This window comes from Phyllobates terribilis, unplaced genomic scaffold (assembly GCF_046119375.1).
Source record: "Phyllobates terribilis strain yellow unplaced genomic scaffold, ASM4611937v1 Scaffold_9__5_contigs__length_417890890, whole genome shotgun sequence".
Lineage (NCBI taxonomy): Eukaryota > Metazoa > Chordata > Amphibia > Anura > Dendrobatidae > Phyllobates > Phyllobates terribilis.
Window position 1 is genome coordinate 155,676,785 of NW_027362769.1, and position 11,933 is coordinate 155,688,717.

The 11,933-nt window shown below is 40.1% G+C and overlaps 1 long non-coding RNA gene across 1 annotated transcript in view; it reads right to left on the minus strand.

The window, feature by feature from the left end:
- Window positions 1–4,373: 4,373 nt before the first annotated feature.
- The window catches only part of LOC141161814 (uncharacterized), a 23,019-nt gene continuing 15,459 nt past the window's right edge, over window positions 4,374–11,933 (minus strand). The window contains exons 2-3 of the long non-coding RNA XR_012250685.1: window positions 6,874–7,037; window positions 4,374–5,762 (exon numbers count right to left, since the gene is read on the minus strand). This is a non-coding gene — a long non-coding RNA (uncharacterized lncRNA). The remainder of the gene's footprint in view (window positions 5,763–6,873; window positions 7,038–11,933) is intronic.

An 11,933-nucleotide genomic window follows, 5' to 3' on the forward strand; every position in this document is an offset into this window, starting at 1 on the left:
GATTTTGAATATAGACCATAGACAGGTTAGTAGAATTTTCTATGCATTCATGTAGTTGTCCCAGCAAAGTTCCATTTAACAACTTATTAACATTCCTCTACATTTATAGAATGCAAACATTTCATGTGTGGGGCCAAACAAATACTATATTGTAAAAGATGAAACAGTGAAACAGAAAAATTTACTAATGACTGTTTTTGCAAAACTTTTTTTTTTTTTTTTACTTGTTCTAATTTTTGCTGTATTTTATGCAAGGCAGAGAATTTGGTATTTGGCACCGAAAGTGCACATGAAACTAACGGCTTTACAAAACCACACACTTGGAAACACAATTATTTCCCTGAAACATAGTTTTGGTTTTCAAACTTACAAAGAGCTTGGAAATGGCTGTTTGATTTGTACGTTGCCAGCACTTCAATCATATTAAGCAGATTTTTGGATGCCGAGCACAGGCCAAATAGTAAAAAGTAAGGTTACAGACGTAAATGCATAAGAATATTAGAAATGTGGCCATTGTTACTTGCAGGAAGGATCGCGCGTTCTGAAGTTTTAGCATAGGTTTAAGTTCATATTGAACTTTTCATGGATATTTTCAAAAGTAATAAATTCATTTTTCATGCTTCAACCCGTGAAGACCAGTACTAAAGGACATAGAAAAAAAAAACAAATTTATTTTTTGTTTCTCACCAATCTGGAGGTCATAGCTTCTGTTGAGTTGAGCAAAAAGATTTGCAGAACCCTGGACCAAACCAAAGTCCTGCAAACCTTCCCTGCAAGTATTCCGTGTCACTTCATCGTGCAACAATGTATCACGCTGAGGCTGAAAATCAGAAGAGGCAACAGGGGTGCCCTTCAGGTAGTATGAGGCTCGCATAACTCTGGTCCTGCAGTCGTGGACCCCCAACATAGTTATTGGACCAGGCACCTGTGATTCTTTTTGCACAGCTCTAAAAAAAAGAGTGATTTTTTTAATACTTTTTTTTTTTTGTAAATTTACCTTAATCACCCAGGTTTTTTATTTGTGTTTTATATTTGTACAACAGGTTGTTAAAATCATAATGATTTGTTTTTATCTTAAGTTTTGTCTATGAAATGGCCACAGTGTTAATGTACATCTACACAATGCACTTATACCAATATACGTTCCGGCTCATTTATTTGTTTTTTCTTTATTTTTTTGGACTTTGAACAAACAGGGTCGTGTATCCCCCTTTTTGAGCTGTTCATTTTGTATATAAAACTTTTAATGGGCAAATGTCTAAACCGTCAAGTCTGGGTCTGGGTCCTGCTCTGCGATCTATATTGAGGTTGGCTGACACATATAGAAATTTAATACTACAGATAGGACTGTCCCAGTTGGGTTCACCTTGTCGTGGTGGGATGGCTGTTACGCTTTTTTGATCAAAATAGTGTTAACTAAGTCCCCTATGCTATTTACATGTAATATTACTAATTACTTTCTACGTGTTATTTGCTCATTTTCTTTTTATCTTAGGTTTTTTTTCTCTTATAGTCATAATGATGCCAAATATATGTCTATTATTGGTTGTTTTGTTACCTTGATATGTTAACATTTTTCTCTGTTTTTTTTAGTTTATTTTTACTTATATTTTTAATGCGTAAATTAGATTTTTTTTTTGTTAACTAATTATGATTTTAAATAATAATTATACATTTATTCAAGAACATCATAGTGTATGCTAAATATGGCCAAACAACCGGCATCGTGAAAAACCTGCTGTAGTGTCTTTCAGTGGTATGGACAGGTCTGATCCTTCTCTCCCCCAACATCATCTGTCAGGAAAGATTTGGGGGCCCTCCATATTCATTAGATTGTTGGCCAAACCCATCGATATCGACAGGCTCGGCCAACATTAGTCTATTGTGTTGGGACCCTTTTCTAGGGGGGAAGGCTCAGTCTAGGAGCTGGAACGTTGTATACTTTTGGCATAGAATAAGTCAATATTTTTTCACTGTTGGAGAAACATGGTAAAAAAAGAAAAAAGCCAGCTCACCGGATGGATATCTACATGTGGCAGGTGAACGAAACACCGTCCTGATTAGACGTCAGCAACAATGGAAATCTGAGCCTCAGATTAAGGTCACAGGAGCGCGATCGAAGCGCGTCGCTTTTCTTTTTTCGGTGGTTACTTTTTTCTTATGTACTTAAAATTTGAATATAGACTAAATACATTTTAAGGAGTTGGAACAAACCTTCTTTTTTCTTTTTTTTTTCACTGTGACAATTTGGAAGCGCTGTCTGATTTTTTTTTAGATATTGGATACTGTAAATAGATATAGACGGAGATGGATGCATTTATTTAGCTGAACGTGATTCTACAGTACATTACATTTTACAACACAATAACACAATAATAACAAAGAAGTCCAATCTATCTATATGTATGTATGTACATATAATCCTGTAGGCGAGGTAATCTCTATTTAAGAACAGTGTTAATTAGACTTCATGAAACCTGCAGCTCTCGCTTTTCTCGGCAGGTTATGTCAAACTTTAGTCAACACATTGTTATTAGAGAAAAGCCTGAAATGCACAAAAACACGATAATTGGAGGCGATATTTGAAAGGCCACAGAAATCATTTGAGCTCAATAAACAGGTGTCAGGGCTCTCGGTGTTCACAAAAGCAGCATGGACTCCCGGACGCCGTAGACCTAGTACAAGCATCAAACAGCAATTTCATTCAATTATTTAATTGGAATTACTTTTAAATGTAATCAAATTTTAGGGTGATTGTAAAATAAATATTTTAATTTTTATAAAAAGATGGCGATGAAAATACTGTTTCACATTCACAAAATGAAGTAAAGTGGAAAAACTGGAATAACAATAAGAAACAATGGGGAGGCCAAGGGCAATGGTACTCATCTGGTATGATTGTGTACCCACAACCAGTATAAAGGCCCCGTTACACTTAGCGACGCTGCAACGATCCCGACAACGATATGACCTGTCAGGGATCGTTGCTGCGTCGCTATGTGGTCGCTGGTGAGCTGTCAAACAGGCAGGCTCACCAACGATCAGGGGAGCAGCGACATCGTGGAAAGAATCTTTCCATGATGTCCTGCTCCTGGTTACCAGCCTGCTGAAGCAGGAGCAGGCTGGTAACCAAGATAAACATCGGGTTACTAGGGGCACACGCGCTCCTAGTAACCCGTTGTTTATCATGGTTACCACTCTGCTACAGTGAGCGGGAGGTTACCGCTCACTTTAGCAGGCTCGTAACCATGATAAACAACAGGTTACTAGGTGCGCGTGTGCCCCTAGTAACCCGATGTTTATCATGGTTACCAGCCTGATCGCTGCTCCCGCTGGTCACACACAGCGATGTGTGCTGACCAGCGGGAGAGCAACGACCAAAAAATGGTCCAGGACACTTTGTAGCGATCAGCGACCTCACAGCAGGGGCCTGATCGCTGCAAAGTGTCACACATAGCGACATCACTGGTGAGGTCGCTGTTGCGTCACCAAAACCGTGACACAGCAGCGATCTCGCTAGCGATCGCGCTATGTGAGACGGGGGCTTTAGACTCAAGGATCTGGCAGACCCACGGCTTGAAAAACAAATAAAATGGAATGGTAGGGTTAATTCTGCCCTGCCACTATGGAAGGATAAAAGAGGAGAACGGTGTCCAGGAAAGAGGTTTATTTGTCAACGCGTTTCGAAGTTCCGAACTTCTTCATTCATCAGGACAAACCACAGTCACTGCGGTTAGTCCCGATGAAGAAGTTGGATCTTCGAAACGCGTTGACAAATAGACCTCCTTCCTGGACACCATCCTCCTCTTTTATCCTTCCATACCGACAGCGCTAAATTAACCCTATCATTCCATTTTACTTGTTTCACAGTGAAGACCATGTAACGTTACATAACGGGGTCACCGAGTGCTGAGGAGCAAATGGGTAGAAAAGTCACATCATCATCACTGTCCCTATTGGGGCTCACAATCTACATTCCCTATCAGTATGTCTTTGGAGTGTGGGAGGAAACCGGAGAACCCGGAGGAAACCCACGCAAACACGAGGAGAACTTACAAACTCCTTGCAGATGTTGCCCTTGGTGGGATTTGAACCCCAATGTGGCAAAGAAACAGCGCTAACCACTGAGCCACTATGCCGCCCAGTCAGAACTGGGAAAAGTTGGGTGACAACCCCCGATGGAGTTGTACTTGCCAGCCTTTTGGATTTGCTGTGGATCCTTAGGTGACTCTGGTTTCTCGCAGTTCTGGGAGGTCTCATTGTCTGACAACACCCTAAAGACCTTGTTTATTAATGTAAGAAGAAAAGAAGTCACAAGGCGATGTGTCATGATACAAACGATTCTGACTCTTTCCGAGTGAGAATCTGCATCCACATGACTGTCTTACATAACTCTGCAGATAGAAGGTCTCTTTCATTCCACTCAGTGTTTGATTTGTAGTTTCTGACTTTCACAGATCTGATTTACAGATTTACGATCTATGTCCACTGACCGATAACTGACACCGGCAACTAAGGCAACATGACGAAGGCGAGTGGCCACCGCACTATGCAGCCATTAAACAGATTCATACAGTGGCCATATTAATCTAGTGCTAAGTGGACGAGTGAGAGTAAACCTACCGGATCACATGTATGACCTATAGGCATTGTGCATGCTCGAAAATTATTATCAGTATTGGCATGTGCTTCACATTGGGAAAAAGCCAAAGACAAGCTGGGCAGCATCAGGATAAAGCATGGATGTTCTCCTGGTTTATACTTTTCACAATAAGCTATACTTGAGGAATGACATTATTTCTGGTCATTATACGCCTTGTATCCTGAATTTTTCACCAGTTCTCCCTTTTGTGGCCTCTAATTTTCAGTTGTCTCTGTGCTAGTGAGTGGAAACTAGCTGCAATAAAGTGCACCATACACTGCACATAGAAACATGAAGACATCATGCTCTCCTGTCTCTACGTAACAAGGTTCAGAAGCACCAGCAGCATGAAGGATATTATACAACAGTACTGAGCAGTGTAGCTGTTACAACAGCTCTGGAGTGAAATAAACACTTACTAGAAAACAACATCACCATCTGTCTGTGTTTCTCTATGTCTGTTGGACTAAGGGGAAGCGTTTCTCCTTGTGGAGAGTTCCAAGCCAGCCTAAGGAGAATTATAGGCCATGCAATGCTCCTCTGATAATTTAAATATGCAAATAGCCTCTATAGAGAGGAAGAGGAATTCAAGTCTAGTGGCAACTATTGGAAATAGCAATCCTAAAAGTCAATGTCGACCCTTTAACGAGCCTTGCCACATGACTTAGGATAAAAGAAAAAACAGAAATCGATTATAAAATGCTTCATCTACATAAATACAATACTGCGCCAACGTTTTAGGCAGGTGTGGAAAAAATCCGGAAAGTAGGAAGCTTTCAAAATTAGAAGTTGTAAAAGTTTATCTTTATCAATGAATATAATGCAACGTGAATGAACTAAAGAGAAATCTAAATCACAACAATATTTGGTGTCCGCCCTTTGCCATCATCAATTCTTCACAAAGTTTCTCTAGGAACCCAGCAGGGAGGTTGTCCCAAACATCTTGGAGAACTGACCCCAGATCTTCTGTGTATGAGGCTTGTGCAAATCTTTCTGCCTCTTCGTGTGATCCCAGACAGATTGGATGATGTGATATCAGGGCTCCGTGGGGACCAGGTCATCACTTCCAGGACTCTTCATTCTTAATAACATTGGCTGGATGTTTGGGGTCGTTGTCCTCCTGTTGAATAAATGTAGAGCCAATCAGATGCCTCCTTGATGGTTTTAAATGATGGATAAGTATCTGCCTGGATTCCTCTGGATTGAGGACTCCATTAATCCTGACCAAATGTTCAACTCCATTTGCTGAAATTGAGCCTCAAAACTTGCTGGACCCTTCACCATGCTTCACTGTTCTTGCAGACACCCATTATTTTACTTCTCTCCAGTCCTTTGGAGAAAGAACTGCCTCCTGTTACAGTAAAATATTTCACACTGTAACTCATCAGGCTAGAGTACCTGCTGCTTTTCGTAACCCCAGTTCCTATGTTTTTGGACATAAATAAGTCGCTTGGCCTTGCTTCTATGTCAAAATGATGGATTTGGATTTTTTAACCACTTCTAGTCAGACTTCTTCAAACAGTAGATAAGTATAGCTGGGTCCCATTGGTTTCTGCCAGTTCTGAGCTGATGGCACTGCTAAACTTCTACCAATTTTGGAGGGACCTAAGCTTGATGTGCCTTTCATCTGTTGCGCTAAGTTTTCTTGATCCACCACTGTGTCTATAGTCCTCAAGGTTACTTATTTCGTCTTCAAAAGCGCTTGTAGAGCATATCTTGAAACCCTAGTCTGCAGTTAAACCTTTGCTTGGAAGAGACCTTGCTGATGCAGTATAACTAACTTGTGTCTTGCTGCTGTGCTCAGTCTTGCCAAGATATCTGATTTTTTTGTATGAAACTGTCTTCCACAACCTCACCTTTGTAGCAGATTTTGGCTATTCCTCACCCAGTTTTAAGCCTCTTATAGAGCTGTTTCTGTTTCAGTTTATGACTAATTTTCACCATACAAATGAAAATGAAGATCATTATCACCAGTCTGGTATAATTAGTTACTCATACACTTGACTATAATCTCGCAAAATCCCTGAGTTTGGACAAGTGTACCTGGAAGAAACTTTCACAACGGAAAAGAGAGAAATTCTTACATGGATATGGGTGTTCTTCACCCAGTTTTAAGCCTCTCACTCAGCTGTTTCTGTTTCAGTTAATGACTATGTTTCACCTTACATATGAAAATTATTATTATTATTATCATCTGTCTGGTATGATTAGTTACTCATACACAAGTTTACCTAGAAGAAACTTTCACAAAGGAGAAGAGAGACATTCTTGTATGGATTTTCAAAGTAAGTACACCAGCCTCATCAGGTCTACGAGATCTGTGTGCCGTAATACTTTCTCCACTTTGTATTGGGAAATCTGGTGACAGATCCGCTTTAACATTGTTGGAAGATTTCTAGGGAAAAAAAAACAAGAAAAAATCCACAATTGTCATTTTCCAGCGCTGTCACAACATTGCCCGCACGCCTACCTCGTCTGCTGCGCACGTCAGCTAGTCAGCATGGAGGAAATAAGTGGCACACATCACATATGCTCCGTGTGAGATGCACTTCAAAATATATCAATATCTACTTGTCTATGGATACTTGTAACAGAGCCGGATTCTTCAAACCAATTCTACGGTCAGAGAAAGGAGAAGCTACTGATCATCCACTTAAAGGGACACTAACCCAAAACTCTTTCCATTTACTTTGCAGTTGAATGCAATCAATTGTTCCCTGCTTTCAGGGATTTTAGTGTGGGGAGAGGCTGACTGTCTCTGACCATGGAGCTTCATGAAATTAACTCTTTTAAATAGCTCTCTGGATCTTCGGACATTTACAGCTTTTTTGCTGGGAAAAGTGTTTTACAAGAAAAAGCAGCTCAAATAAAAGTTCAGCCATTGTCACAATAACTAAAAGCAGATAGTGTAAAAAAAATTATCATTTCTTCATTCTGTGATATTCATTCCTTTAATCATTCATTCATTCATTCTGCAACATTCTCTCCTTTGTTCATTTGTGCTGCTACATTAAATTAAACATAATGTTGCCATAAAAAAGGTGAGTGTTACAAGGTTTGCCTATAATGTGCGATTATTATATAGTCATCCTGAGCTATTTATTTCATCTTATTCTGCAAAAGGAAAGAAAGGTATTTATCAAAATGAATAAGTAAAAAAAGAAAGCTACAAAAAAATGAAAAGGAAAAAACATACTGGAAAATGGGGAAAAAAAATTCCAAGAGCGGTAAAATTGAAAAATTAAAGTGCAATTCCACATTGTTTTTTTTAACTTTTTTATTTACCATGATCAATATATGGTAAAACTGACCTGACAATATGATTTCGCAGGTCAGTACAAGCACGTACATACCAAACATGTATAGTTTATTGTTTATTTAAGTGGTGAAAAAAATTCAGAAATTTGTCAACAAAAAAATGCTGCTTTTGTCGCCATTTTCCGAGACCTGTAACGTTCTCATTTTTCGGGATCTGGAGCTGGGTGAGGGCTTATTTTTTGTACTCCGAGCTGACGTTTTTATTGATACCATTTTGGGGTAGATAGGATGTTTTGATCACCTTTTATTGCATTTTATTGCAATGTTGTGAAAACCAAAAAATTGTAATTCTGCCACTTTGATTTTTTTTTTTCCTCGTTACTCAGTTTACCGTTCGGGTTAATTTATTTTATATTTTGATAGGTCGCACATTTCTTTACACAGCGATACCAAATATGTGTTTGTTTTTTTTTAATTGCTTTATTTTTAATGGGGCAAAAGGGGAGTGATTTGAACTTTTGTGGGTTATTTTATTTTTTTTATATTTTTTAAAACTAATTTTTACTTTTTACTGTATTCTATAATCCCTTTAGGAGAATTGAAGCTGCGATCGTCCGATCACCTGTGCTATACATAGCAGGGCTTCAGCAATGTTAGAGGCACCTGATGGCTGATTAATTCAGCCATCAAGTGTGGGGTAAGATGCGGGCTCAGCATGTGAGCCTGCATCAAAGGCAGGGACACGGCCGATGACGTTAATATACGTCATCGGTCGTGAAGGGATTCAAATATTAAAGGAAAGGGCCTGTGCACACGTTGCAGATTTGTCACAAAAGGGTCTTTGGATCAAAATACTGCCACATGGTGAAACAGAGAGGTGAAGTGCCCGGGCAATGATTGCACACTGATCTCTGCTTTCCGCCCTCAGGTGAGGAAGAGGAAGGTGAAGGCTCGGTGTGGTTGTAGGTGTGGTTTGGTGTCAATAATGTGTTCTACCTCATTTCATACACAGACGCTCAGTGGTTACATTACGGTCTTTGAAGTGGGTAGACGCTGTGCAGACATTGCTGCAGTCACGGTGTCAGTTGTCTCGCAGGTAAACCAAAAAAAAACATGGTATATTCACGACAGATTGTCTTCTTTATTGCTTTTTTTTACATGAGCAGTAATAATCTAAAATAAAAATACTGAATTTAAAAAAAAAAAATCTAAAACTTTTTGAACTGTTGACATTTTTTCAAAATGTTTATAAAATCGTTTTATTTATTTTTTTTACAATGTTTTCTGTCATTTTGGACAATTAATTGGACAATGTTTTGATGACTAAAAGGTGAAGGAGGGAGGGGGGATAATGTTTGTCGCTCCCTTTAAAGACCTCGCTGTGTAATTCCTTCAATCCCGTCCATTAAGTTTGGAATGTATATTAAAAATAATTACAAGCAGAACTTAGGAAAAGTTTGGGGAATATTATTGACTTTATGTTTTTTTCCTATGAGAATGGAACTAAAGTAATCATATATTAGATATGCAAATAGATCTTAAGATCACAGATAGAGAAATTATTCGAAAAGATTAATTATTCATCATAAAAAAAAATAACTCATTAATAATTCCGGGAGATAATGGCCCCTTTTCTGCATGCGTTCGTATGCAAAATTAGCTTTAATACTTATGATCAATTAACATATAGCATATTTCAAAACAGATGGCAAACAAATAGAAGTGTATATTTGTTTACAGCTTTTATGGACTTTGCATTATTGTGTGGTTTATTATGTAATGACACCTTTATATTCTCATTAGTACAAGGCTGGCCAAACAAGGTGCACGTTACACACCTGTCCCGGGTATCCAGGGCTTCGCTCCCTTCTCCTGGGTCTCCTGCCCACTGTTGTGCTCCACGTCAGGCTTTTCAGGTTGACATCGTCTCCCTAGACTTATTTAAGGCCCATTGAGACACACAAAGCTGAGTCTTGGGATTGAATCTCTAGACCTTTGTGTTTGGTGTGCTCCACCGTTTCCCCTCCCTGCTGGGTTCCACATCATCTGTCCTGAGATTCCTGTGTGTGCCAGGTCCTCACTGCCCACGTGCCTTCCTGCTCGCTGCATCAATGTCCAGGATCTGTGTGCCCACCCGGACCTGGGGCTTAGAGGATCCACCTCACCTGGTGAGTCTTGATAGTGCAACCTCATGAACGTCCTATCACATTAGCCAATGGAATTGGCCATTCCTTCCTGGGCCATGAAAGGACCAGCCAACATGATGAATTTTTGGGTCAAGTATCATCCAATATGGTGGAACCCAATCAAAGCTCTGCTTCTTATCAGTTGACCTCCTTTGGTAAGCTGTTCTTGTTCGAATCACAGATAAGTTTAATCTAGTTTTCCATTTTTGAAACCTTAGAGTTTTATTTTCCTTGGTATACTATGAAAAATGGAATTTGATATGATAGAGTTGAGTCAACAATAGCTTTATTGTTCATGCGAATTCTCCACTAGTGGACAAGGGTGAAGGGGCACATCTTCCTCCCATCCTACCCCATCCTTTTCAGTTGGATTGGTGCATCTTTTACGTTCCATAAAGAATGCAGCCATGTGGGTCAAAAGTTCCCCATTCTGGTGATCGATGGGGTCTCAGTGGTCAAACTTCCCCTGATCTAGAAGTTGTCACCTTCATTATGGATAGGTGATAACTTCTTCTTACTTCAGTGAGTTGTATTGTTTACCGGACACACAATGATGGATCAGTCCATGGATGAGTCCCATGCACATGAAAATACTAAACTGTAGAGCTCTACTGTACCACGTGCCGACCACAACCAAATGTACAAAGATGTTCCTGGTAGACAATATAGGGGAGGCATCGATTCCCAGAGTGCCATGTCCCCTTCAGTCAGCTGATCGATGGCGAAGGTGGGAGTTGGTCTCTAGCAATTTTTAATATTGGTTCCTTACCCTAAGGCTAGGAAAAACTTTCAAGGCCTGACCTCAGTTAGGTTGCACCAGGCATAATACTGAATATACCCCTGACCTTCACACAGCTCTTTTTGCCCAACTTGGTGTCTGAACCCATGGAAAGCTAGCTGCAGATAATGCAACCATATTTGCTAATTATTTCATTATAGTATTGTAGTGCATGCAGTGCTACATGCATGGTGTATTGTTGTATTCCTTGGGCACTATATGGTACATCATGACGGGGGGGGGATTAGTACTGAAGTGGGCATCAATCAAAATATGGCTGTACCTACTTGCTCATTTAACAGCCCGTTTACAAGAACCAGTGCAATCTGTACGGGACAAGCGAACGTTAATATGTTTGTCTAAATTTTTAGGACATATAAAAGGGCGTTTAAAGTGGCTGTCGAGGACTGAGATATTGATGACCTACCAAACTCATTGCAGGGGCAACATATGGCACATCCACCATTACCGGATTACCGCAGCTCTGTAGACTAGATAGTGGTTCCCACCACACAATGTATGAAGCTTCACCAGCGGCTCCAGGATCTGATCCATGAATGTGCTGATTTACAGACCGCTAAAGATCTGATATTGATGAACTGTTCTATGTTCAAGTCATCAATATCTGAAGGCCCCTATACATATTAGATGGCTGTTTTTTGGGCAACAGCCAACTTGGCCGTCTTTCCCATCATTTGGTCAAGTGCTCCTGTGTTCCCTATTAGAAAGCCATCAACAGAGATCTCTGCCGGTGACTTATCTTCGGGAGAACAAAGCAATCAGCAGTACAAAATTGGACATTGCCGATCAACACTGTCATGCACGGTGAAGGAAAGACTAAATGAAACATGAAGAGAAGAGGTGGAGGAAGCCCAAACACTAGGGAAAGGGGGAGTGGAGACCCCTAGGCAGATCTAATAACACCATGCCTACCCTACCGTCCCTATATAGGTTCCCCACCTATATCCGAGCAGGAACCTAAGCCCTGAATGTCTCTAGAGCTTGGCCCTAGATAAGGAGGGGACATGGTGAGCACTAGTCAAGCCCCACTACAAACTAAAGACAACAA